This window comes from Tachysurus fulvidraco, chromosome 17 (genome assembly GCF_022655615.1).
Source record: "Tachysurus fulvidraco isolate hzauxx_2018 chromosome 17, HZAU_PFXX_2.0, whole genome shotgun sequence".
In the NCBI taxonomy this organism is placed as follows: domain Eukaryota; kingdom Metazoa; phylum Chordata; class Actinopteri; order Siluriformes; family Bagridae; genus Tachysurus; species Tachysurus fulvidraco.
This window is the reverse complement of record NC_062534.1, coordinates 7,000,258-7,012,839: the sequence shown is the minus strand read 5'-3', so window position 1 is coordinate 7,012,839 and position 12,582 is coordinate 7,000,258. Positions and strand designations below refer to the sequence as shown.

Here is a 12,582-nt window from a genome sequence, read left to right as displayed (position 1 = left end):
TATTTCCGAACGAATATGATCCCCGATGTGATTTCATAATTTTTCATAAACCATCGCTCGCATGTTTTTCCCACCACCCACAATGAGAATTATTAGAAATGCCACCTGCTTAATTGTCCTAAATTGGCGCATGCATTATTAATAAGGGCAATGCTCTGGTGGATTCGCCTTCGGAAATATCTTACTTAACGTCGCGTCACCCACGGGGAGTTTTTAATAAATCTCCCTCTATTTAACTGCGCCTTTTCCCCCTCAGACTCCTCCAGGCGGACACAGGCCGTGTCGGTATCGCGTTCAGGACCAGCTGCTCCAAAATACAGACAGGCCCTTGTCAATTAGGCTCTGACAAAGCGCGCCCCGGATCGCCCGAGGCTCCACACTGTTACAGTCCAGGCAATTAGCGTCCATTTCTGTCGAGACCTCCGTGGAGCGGTCAAATGGCAAAACATTGCAAAGCAAACGGAAAATTGGGCCTAGACTCATCGCTCACGGTACAGAGACGAAAATCATGGCCATAAGGGTTGCAGCATTGCCGGATTTGGCGCCAGATTTGTCTAGTTTTTATTAGCCAACACTGGCCTGAGGAGATGTGCTTGAAGATATCATTTAGCTTGGTTATGATTTAGTTGCTGTTTAGCTGGTTTATACTGGATTAGGGTGGCGTTTAGAAAAATGTTAAGATAATATGCCAACCCTGCAGTAAATAGCCTGTAGTACACAAAGCGTATTGAATATGAAATGAGAAATGATTTGAGCCAACAGAGCAAATTTCAAATAATGACAAGCGCCATTGCTCGAGCCCTTTGTAACGGGTGTCAGTCCAAGCAGCTGGCGCTGGCCTTTGGCCTGCTGATGGTTAGGGGGTGATGGACCTCCGGACAGACCCGGCCGGCAGATATAGTCCAGGTCAGAGAGGCCAATTGGTCTCCAGCAGGACAAGTGAAGTCCCTCGGCTTGAGGCAGCTGAGCCGAACAAAACGACTCCAGCTCAGTCAGCCCAGGGAATCATTAATGGAAGCGTTTGTTTAACTAATTAGCAAGCTGGGCAGCCAAAGAGGGAATTTGTAGAGACAAGGCATTCAGTCAGTCAGAGGAACATCCAGCGCGCAAAGTACAGGACGGGGCCAGGAGCAGGGCAGCGGTGCATGTACATACTGAAGTTCAAGAACAGAACAAACAGGCCATCGCATTCAACAGCCAAACAAAAAAGCAGACTAGCGAGTTCTGATAGAAAGAAGGAGGGAAAATCTCTGCGTTAAATATGGGAAAGTTAGGGGAACGGGTCGCCAGGTCAAGAAAAGTCAACAAGAGAGCAGCGTCGATGACAGAAGGAATTTAGTATCAAAAATACATAAATCTTTACGTGAGGGCAGCGGGACAATGAACACAAAAGAGGGCGAGTGGCCGACTGCACACTGATTTGTTTTTGGCTTAAAAAAGAATTAATGGATCTTGCCGAATTGTTAACATATAACACAAAACGGATGGAGAATAAAAAAGAAAAAGAAAAAAAGGGTTTCCTTACGGCCTTTGTCAGCAGCAGCGCTTAATCTTGATGGACTATACACACATCTATGGCCACACAGGGCATTCTATAGGAAAGTTAATAGGTTGAAAGCTATAATTATGGACTATAACAATCCACGGATGGATCGTAAAGCCAGAAATAAAGACTTGTAATTATTGCAAATCTCAGTTACTCGATATTATTATTAAATTATGTAAAGGTGAATATGCCTATATCTGGGAGTATGACTGACCACACAGTGAGGTCTATGTCATGACCACTGATGAGAACTCTGAGTGACCTCGGGCACTTTCTCAGAGCTATGCTAATAGTCCCCCTCCCTTAGTAACCCTTGTTAGTCCTCTGTCCCCACAAACGCCGAATTCCATAACTCTTCATGAGAAGCATTATTAGGGAAATCCTTCCTTTTTGACAATTTAATAGTGCGAACAGATCATGTGTGTGACAACGGCCATTCATCTGCACTCACAAAGAGCAGACCTCTGAGCCTTAGTGTCCAGTTCAGTTCACAAGGCCTGCACTGTTTTGCATTAATAGCTATGTTTATGAAACCAATCATAATTAAGCCTATGTAGTTGATGATTCGTCAGATTTAATAATTCAATTAAAGAGAACGACCAAGTTTCCACTTCTAATTTTGGGCATACATAGCAAAATGCTGGTTGTTAAATTAACAGGCAGTGTTTAATGAACTGTTACACGTTTAAAAGAACTCTTGCATTATTTCCACTTTTGCTTATAAACACTGCTGTAGCGCGTCCAGTGTGACATTTAACAAACGAGGAGTAATTGTGCTTTAGACCTCAGCTATGAATTCTTTTTCGAATCGGTTTAACAGTTTCAAGGCAATTTTGCAGCATCCTCCAGTGGGACTAACAAGGCAGAAAAAATGGATCCTTCGTGGCCTCACCTTTGGGAGCGCCTCAATAACAGAGACATCAGCTCCACACCAAGCCGTATAATTTTTAATATATATGCAATAAATGTTCAATTTGTTGCCTGAAAATGATGGGAAATAATTTCGTCATATTTTAAAGGCTTTATTACAGCCGTGTTTTCGCTCCAGCTCCTTTGTGTTTGATTAAGTCATTCGGAGATTGTGTTTGATAAGTTAATAACGATGCTGATATGATCCTCTTGACATTAAATTCTCCACGGGGCAGTTAGAAAAAGTGCTTCTTGAACAAAAAAATTCCACCTTGGCCTGTTTGCCCGAGCCTGTCAATAATTCATTTCTTAATTTGATGGCTTTATATGTCCTAAAGTCCCAATAGCCCGATCTGATATTAAAATATATGCATATGTTTAATAAAAAAAATACCCAATACATATAATGTAAGCTCATCACATTGATGGATGTTTGATACAATTATTTACAGCAATTTTATGGTATAAATTCTTGCTTAAAAGTATTTCATTGAATAGAGGCGTTAAAGTTGTCAGGGTTGGAGCTTTTTTCACATGCATTCAGCTGATACAACTGATTAGCTAATTATTAAGCATTTAATATGCTAAGCTTTAATAACTGGGTGCATATGATAGAATTTATAACGTTCATTTGATTCACATGGCCTTTTATCCATAGAACTGTATCGTGATACAGAGACTGACGAGCAATTTAAAAGTAATTCGTGTTCCTGCAGCTCAGTTTGCTGAAATTTTAGATTCCTGGATTTAGATATTGATGAGGGTTTGATGATGAGCTGATGAACAGTATCGAGGTTTTGGGAATTAAGCTGTAACTAGACCACATCCAAGCACCTGTTTTGCTTAATTATCAAATTGAATTTCGTTTCCACTTTGTTTGTAGAATCGCCGAATGCACCTTTAATCTAATTAACCACAAAGTGCTCATGAAGGGTTTTTGATATAAATTAAAAAGATACCTTAGTTGTTAAAAAATATCGTTGCCATATTTTCTACCCAAGTTTTGTTTGTGTCAGTGTCGTGAATATTCAGTATTTAAGCTTCTGCCATTTCTCTTGGTCGTTGTTTAAATATTATCAATTTTTTTATGTTGATTGTGTTAACCTCATTGTACAAAAGGTTATTCTTTTTCTTGATTGTCATCTCTTCCATCAAAGCACTCTAATTGATATGATACAACATGGATGGTCAGGTTTTATACAAAACTGTGGAGTCCATAATGTCATAAATGCTAAAGTGGACATACCAATTAATAAAAAAAATATATATTTCTAATATTACTTTGACGTAAAGTATTGCTGATAATACCATTTGCAATTTAAATGAAAAACTAATGCATAGAAATATTTTCACTATAGTGATTCAGACTCACCATAGGTATTTTATTTTATAGGTATTACTTTGTTTAAAGGCGACTAAGACGGTACAGATGACACTTTCCTGTTTTATTTTGGCCAGTTCATTCAATTTAGGCTATGTTCCTTTATATGTAAGTGAATGAACGGGGCAGTAACAATAGTTGGTGTCAAACTAGAAATCTGTGCAACGCCTCTGCGATTTGTGTTGACAATCATGAGCTCATCAATTAAATGTAGTCAAGTCAACTAAGCAAAGCTACAAGAATAATGTGAATAATTTAGAGGAATAGTTTCTTCTATTCAACCAAAAAGCGGGTTAAAATTGTAAGTTAAAACAAAGAAAATAAGCAATAAGAAATACATCAAATAGAACAAATACATTAAAGGTTTAATACCAAATAGGTTGTTTTTTTATGCGCGTCACTCTGATTCTTTAAGTACTAACTAACTAAGCTCGTGGAAAAATAGGGAAATGTAGAGAAATGTTCCTTTTTATATTTGATTTTAAATGTATAGGCATTCAGTCAGTTTAAACATGATTTATGTGTACGTATATGGCCCTTTAACCCGCTTTAACTGATTGTTTGAGCTTAAATCTGAGAAGAAGAAAAAAACTGGTGCTTTTGAGGCTTTGCCCACTGTTTGTTTCTTTCTCTAAAGCCTTCTGTCGGAAATCGATTTCCCGCATGCCCATTCTTTTATTTCTGCGCGCTCTTGTCCCGATTTTCGTCCGTTTCGGCTCTTTCCATTCCCTGTTTGTTTAAAGCTCTTTATTTTCTGGGGTGCGATACAGCTGCACAGAGAATACTACAGTCCTCTTTTCCGACACCAAGCGCATTCCGCCTCTTTCTAAAGGTACAGCCTTTGATTTCTCTTGCCTTTGCGCTCTTGTCAGGCCGTAGCCGCTTTTGTTGGGTTCTGTGCCGAATAGACGGAAAGACCGGAGTGATGGATCCGTTTTTGAAAAAGGAAAAAAAAAGGTTAAGGGTGGAAAAAGTTAACTGGTTGCCATAGCATTTATTTCAGTTAAACGAAACGGCTTTAGACATTTAGTCTCTGATTAGTTGTTCGCCTGCCAAATAGCAACAGATAAAATGAATACGCAGCCTACCTAGGCCTATACGGCATTTTCTGTATATCGTATATTTGCACGTAATTTCTCTTTCCAATGATAGTCTTAAATTATGTCTAAAAATAAATTCGTTGTTTTAATTAATAAAAGTAACAATCGGGAAAAAAAGTTCAAAGTTAAGATTAGAACAGGTTAGGAATATTACAATATCTCCAAAATGACTTGACAAAAAATTTGCTGTGTTAATATGGTTAAAATATACAATTATATTTTTAAGCAGAAAATCATTGTTGATAATTTAATAAATTGATGTGAAGTCTAAAAGCCCGAGAGAAAAAACATCTCCAAGATCTGTCATTGCGTATGCACGTTACGCATGGCGTGCGTAATGGGAAATCATTCTTTACAGCAATTCAAACAATGCGTAAAACTGTAAATATGTAAAACTTGTTGGTTAATTTACGTTTTAAAATACTTTTTATATTTGTAGTAAAGTTTTGTTTACATATAAAGTATTGTTTCGCATTATTGTACATCCTTAAAAGCAAAAACAAAAACAAAAACAAACAAACAAAAAAAAACAACAACAACAAAAAAGCACCCGATGTTTCTTATTTACCTATAAAAGCGTTTAGAATTAAAAAGTGTTTTGGATGTAAAATTGGAGCATGCAATGTACTTTGATGTGTCGATCCCTCTGAGAATAGTGCCTTATTTAGAGCTGCTTCGCCACGTAGCCTTAATGATCACAGCAATGCAGCGAAAACGTGTTGGCAGAAGAAAAAACGCATCGCCCCACCAACACCAACCCTCAGATCAAAAACACTCAAGATTTTCAACCCACGAAAATAAACAATATGCAGGTTGCGCTAAAGGAAAAAAAAAGAAAGAAAAGAAATAGATGGACAAGAAACATTAGGATGGAGATGTTACTTACATAGTCTTCATCTTATTCCGTCTCCTAAGCTGTCATACGTCCTACAGTAGAGCTTACAGTACTGTTTGTCTCGCCTTTTTTCTGGCAGATTCACTTTAACAAGTGGAAACTTTGTGTCCTTCTGCGCCATTTTATACATGATGAGCCGTCAGTAATGGGATTATTAAACAAGGACGGTTTCAGGCGCTGGCGTTAACCTTTTTTTAATGCCTAATTAGGTTTTGCAAAGAAATAATTAGATTTTGCGTCGCGTACACATTGCCCGTATTTTTAACTGGCGCGGAAACACTTGCATCACGACAAGAGCTGCTTGTCGATCACCTAAAACAATATACATTCGGTGTCAGTGTACACAAGATGATTTTAAAATATGCTGTGATCAAATATTGTACATAAATTAATTAGGTTTCGCAGATGGCCGCAGCATCCGCGCTGCTGCAGTGAAGAGCGCGCCCCCTGGTGGCCAAGGTTAATCACAATTTACGCTACTAGGCCCAAAACATGGCGTAATGCAGTATTTTCCAGTCCAAGTCAAAAATCTTATAATTTAATATTTAATTGCTCCCATCACTACTGACTCGTCATCTAATTAACCAGACCATAATAAGTTAAGTCTTAATGAATCTGTTAGGACTGAGAATACCAAACTATGCAGCACATGAAACCTAGCTGCATTATTAGTTGTTGCTGGGGTGGTACTATCAGTGGGACATTTGGTACCTTTAAGTCTGTATTTGAACTGGAAATTTTTTAAAATGGGAATTTAAGAAACTTGGGCTTGAAGGAGCTCTACTGTAATTAAAGAAACACTTAATAGTTAAAAGACACAATTTAATGTACAAAAATGTAGTTAGAGGGTAACACTGCAAGGAAAAACATGGAAAAGTAGTCTTTATTTCTGGGAGTGCACAAGTGACTACAATGAGAACCAGAGATATTATGAATATGTCTTGTGAGTTTCAACTGTTAGTGTAGGCTGCAACCTGAAAAAACCATGTCTACAATTTTCATACAATGTGAACAAAGCAAGGTCTTGCAACTCAGATTATATACAGAGTAGATTTTTGTATTTAGTTCTGGCACGTTACTATTATATGCAGGACATTGGGAATTCAGGACAAGAATTGGGATCACTGGTGTAAAGTACATAAGCCCAATTAAATTATATTTACTCTATAAAACTGGTCAGGTATATTAGGTTATTGATAATCAGATGGATCAAGTGTTTTAGACCAAATAATCATTAAACTGTGCAGGTCGTTGGATGTCCATGACTGGAGAACGTGTTTTGGAGAGTCTACAACCGAATGGACCTTACAATTTATTTTAATGGATTGTTTGGAGTGGATATAAAATAGAAGTAAAATGAAACAGGATAAATTAGGCAATAAGCACTTTAGAATTTATCTTAACTCAAAATTTATTTACTAATCCTTCCCTTTGTCCGACTTTACAGAGTGGTAGTTTCTTACCTCTAGCTCCATCTAGTGGCATTTTACAATGAACGCTTGGTATAGCCTATCCAAATTGGAAAAAGGAGTCAGGGTGGTATAGATTTCTTTTTTGGATAGGTCTCTAGTCTCTGAAAAGTGAGAGCCAGATTCCCAAGAGGTGGTGGTTGCTACACTCTAGTCTTTACTCAACAGACTGTTATAATAAAATATAATTCCCTTTTCTTTCTTTCTTTCTTTCTTTCTTTCTTTCTTTCTTTCTTTCTTTCTTTCTTTCTTTCTTTCTTTCTTTCTTTCTTTCTTTCTTTCTTTCTTTCTTATTAATTAATTAAATTGTTTGTTTGTTTGTTTGTAGAAATATCTGGAACCAGCACACACACAAAAAAATGTAAGTATGCAATGCTCTAGTTTCAGAGACATCAGGCTCAACACCGTCCCCTCCATAAAACTAACCCAAAAATGTAGTGATATATACTACAATTAAATATAAGCATAAAATTCAAAGACACAACTGCTTTCATACTAATTTCTCACACTCATAACTCAACGTTTCCTATTAGTTTATACTATAGTTAGTAAATAATTCACATCAGTTATGCGGAATTATAATTCTTTAATATAATAACATAATAGGCTATTAGAGGCATATTATGTTATTATATTAAAGAATAACATAATAGGCTATTAGATGCATAACTGAATAATCAACTGTGACTTGAAAGGTATTAAACAAATGCTTATGGTGTACAGATGCATTCCATTTACAAGCAGGGATGAAAGTATACACCTTCTATACAAGCAACCAATTTAAAAAAATCTATTTTCAATGATATTTAACTTCAGGCATGTGCACACAACTGTTATGTTATATTCCTGTGTGGGTTTTTTATGTATTTCAAATTTGGATGACTAAGACCTACATCAACATGTCCTCCTTTATATTGTGAATTGTGACTCATAAAATCATGGCTTACATCAGTTTTTTGCTGTGATCTTCGTGTCTGGAGATGAAAATATGATATAGCCTTATAATCTGGTTTTCTTATGTAAATTCAAAACTGGTTCAGGTAGTGATAGTCTGATTGCTTTCCCTGGAATTCCCAAAAAGCTTATGTGTTTGGTGGGTCTGGTGGTGGCCATCGTTGATCAAACTTGCTGAAAAATTGTGGATCAGTGAAGGGCCCTCCATATACAATTGTCTGCAGCAAATAGACCAGTACCACCACCAGGCAGGAAATCAGGAAGAATGGCAGGAACGGACGGAAATGATTCCAGGCTTCTCCAAAGATGTAGCCCAGACCACCATTATTGTTGTAATGGGAGGTGCGGCGGGACGACGACAGAGCCAAACCAGATAGAGAACTATCTTGAGGTGTGGATGAAGAGACGGAGGATGAAACCACAGTATCCATGCAAGATATGTTTTAGAGAATAAAAAAAAATCAAACACAGTCTTTCCCAAGGTGATGCTCCAAAATACAATCTGTAAAAACGTAATAAAAAAAGTCCAAAAGTTGGTTTCAGCCTGAAGGAATTACATAGTTATGATATTTAATCTTTCAGCCATGTAACATCCATCACAAGTATGACATTTGTATTACAATTTGTAGATCTTATGTCCTTGAAAAAAAGCTTCTCTCTATAACTGTAGTTCATTCCAATTAATCATTGTTGTCTTGTAGTTCAATGTAAGAATCTTTCAAGTATAATTCATGGCCTACTTCAGCTCCACAGGTATGCTGTGTCCTTCTATGCTCACTTAGCAAAACTAATGACTATAATATTCTCTTTTTTCTATTATTCTTTACAGCTGCTTCCGTAGCTTCCAAAGTCTCTTCTTGAGTCCACAGCAGTGTTTAACAGCACTGATAGAGGTATAGTTTAGCCACACTCCTGCTATCCATGACTCATTGAAATTTGATACAGGACAGACGAAGAGAAAATAAGAGATACGGTCCCTAAATATATTTAGCTACAAATGACAGGAACATGTGGAGGAAAGCATGTGGCTAGAGACAAGGAGGAATGTGACACAGTAAATGTTCTTGCATTCACAGGGGTTAAATATCTTGTCGTCATTTACCCAGATATCAGATCTCTTACTTAAACCTCTCTCTCTGTATATACCCTATATACAGACAGAAAGGAGATCAATAGCAATCATGCGGTCAGCTGCGTAATTTTAGAGATTAGTGTGTGTTACATTAGGGCATGGTTGTGTATGTGCAAGACAGAGTGTCTGAGTGAGAGCGTGAGTCACACCCTGTCCTAGTATCCAATGTACTGTACATAGTATGACCGCAGCTCTTTTACACATCTTTACTTATGAAGTATCCACACACTTGTTATTACACAGGCTTCATGTTGCACCATGTCTTTTAAGACTCCATGAGGACCAAGCTGATGCCATTTACCTTTGGCTTGAGACATTTAACACTGCCTGTTAATGTATCTTCCAAACATGGTGTGCTTACATACAGATTAACTCCTGCATCTATGTACTGTAGCCTGCTCATAGAATTAAAAGAAGCTCATGCAGTGGAGAGTCAGTACATTAATGTGTGTGTGTGTGTGTGTGTGTGTGTGTGTGTGTGTGTGTGTGTGTAGGCTGCCTGCTGAATGCAAATGTATGATGTAATTGTTTATTTATTTTTTACGGCACCTTTTTGTGTGTGCATGCATGTGGGATATCAGCAGGCACATCATTCCAAATCAAGTTGCATAGCCATGGGACACAGAGATATTATTTCCTGTTAGAGAATGACTCAAAGCAATGCCGTGTAGCCAAGCACGTTTCACTTGGTTGTAATGATGTAGTGATACACACAGGAACAGAAACATATAATCAAATTAAACTTTAACTTTGCAGCAGCAGTATTAGCTACAAAGCCATTAACATTAGCCTACTTGCTGTTGCGGGTGCTGAATAAACTGAATAATGTACTCCATGGAGCTAGCAGTAGTTTCTGCTGAAGTGGCTCATTTGGTTTCAGCATTGTTGTTTGTTTCATCCATCTTTAATAACCTTTGTGTGGTTAGTGATTTTTTTTTTAAATATTGCTTGCTATTTTGTGCTTGCCAAATATGTGGGTGGCATTTCTGCTTCAAATCGTAAACTCCAGCAAACCGATTAGAGACCTAGCAGTTTAGAGATTTTATTACTGACACATGATCCAACTGATCAGTCCTAAGTCCTTAATAAAGTACTGTAGGTCAGGTGTCGAAAGAAATTCGAACTGTGAATAAAATAGATATTAATATAAAGTTTCAGTTTTGGGAAACAACATATTTTTGCTGTTAACACTTTTCAAATAATTCCAGATTATTTGCTTCAGCTGAGGAACTGGGTGAGGAACTTGGGCTAGAACTGATTTCTTTCAAGCCCAGACAGTAGCCCAGATTAATACGGTCAGAATCAGTGACATTTGTCCCTTCGATTTTTCAGCGTGCTTCCCTCATGCATTCCCTCATCTTTATATAGCTTATATTCTCTTTTACGATTATAAGATGTGTCTTTTTTCCCCAAACAAACAATTTGAAAGCACAGGGCAACCCAGAATCTCCATATACAAGAATATATATAGATATAGATATATATATATATAGATATAGATAGAGATAGAGATAGAGAGATATAGATATATATATATATATATAAAATTATAGAGTTAATAATTTACTACAATAAATTATACAAGAATATATATATATATATATATATATATATATATATATATATATATATATATATATACGTATATATATATATATATATATATATATATATATATATATATATATATATATATATATATATATATATATATATATAGTTAATAATGTATTCCTTATTATACACAGCAAGTGTACATACATGACACTCTTCATGAACATCCACTGATGAAGGCAAAACCAATATGGTGTGTGGCAATATGGCAATGTTTTGGTGAGAAATTTTTTTTTGACCATGTTTGTTATTCAGAAAAATATTGAAATGAATTTATTTGCAGACTTAAAATAAAAAAGCAATCATGCCTATTTGTCTTTAAGTGTGCATGTGTAATAGGTTGCCCCACATTATTCTTATTATGTTATTGATCACACCATGTGAACCAATGAATTGCTCAGTCTTAATAATTCCATTGTCGATTTTTGCTATTGATTTTATTTCTCATCCAATTTCAACCGACTGCCACTGTTGCTCATGGTTCTTCTTTTTATATTGACAAATTTTATTAAAAAAACAAAAATATAATAAAAGGTCATCCTGCAATTTTATTCAGATTTGTTTCTTTTTTGTCTTGATTCAAGTCTATCTGCTTAATCTACTGTCTGCTTTTTATCAGACCACTACATCAGACTGTGGTAATCATTTGACATTATGATAACATTTGTTTAGCTTTTTCTCTTCTGTGTACAAGATACAAGATTGATGCAGTCTTCCACCTTTCCATATAAAATCTAATGAAGAGTAAATTATATATATACACACACACATTACACTGCATTTTTCTTATGTGAAATGATACTTAGAAGCAATGATTTATAAATGATCTATAAATAACTGGTTGTTTGGCTCATGGAGAAATGCTAGACACTAAAATATAATAATTAACAATAACAACAATATAAAAAGAAATTTATTGGCAATTTAATTTAGTTGTAGGGCAAAATTTTTAGATACCTAGTGCACAAGATATACTTTTTGCTTGTGATGAAGCAATATTCATCCTAGTAAAGCAATGCTGATTAATGGTCCACATTGTAGCTCATTGCAGCTCTGACAGTCGCTCGGGCTCAAGGCAAATCACAGGTTTATATAATAATGTTTATACCAACATGTTAACATTTCTACAATAAATCATGCGGACATTACTAATAGCATCATCTAATCCACAAGTTGCAAAAAGTGTTGAGATATAATACTTATAAAGGGAGCCTCTAATGTCAGTGCTTTATGACAGTCAGTAACTAATTTACTGTCAGTGGTAACGTTATGTTGTCTGCCACAGGAAAGTCTTCAGGAGAGAGGAATTAGTTTTAGCTGATTTTTAGTAATCAGCTGGACTTTTTTGTCTTATGAACTTAAAGAGAGAAAAAAGAGGCTAGTAAAAGAACAACTGTTTAAAGCACCATTAATGTAAGTTATAACAGGACCTATCATATTACATGATATATTTTATACAATATTTAGACATTATATTTATCTATATTTTAAAAGGAACTCAAACTATGTGTACATTAATAGAAATATAGAAATTACAGGGAAAAAAACAATAAATGCAAATCTATTATAAAGAGTTTATTTA

General features: G+C 36.0%; 1 long non-coding RNA gene across 1 annotated transcript; it reads right to left on the bottom strand.

Annotated features, from left to right (window-relative positions):
* Positions 1-8,196: 8,196 nt before the first annotated feature.
* Positions 8,197-9,228, bottom strand: LOC125139213. The gene is made up of 2 exons (XR_007138298.1): positions 8,995-9,228; positions 8,197-8,756 (listed from the first exon to the last, which is right to left on the bottom strand). It is a non-coding gene; the product is annotated as an uncharacterized LOC125139213 (long non-coding RNA).
* Between the last annotated feature and the right edge of the window lie 3,354 nt (positions 9,229-12,582).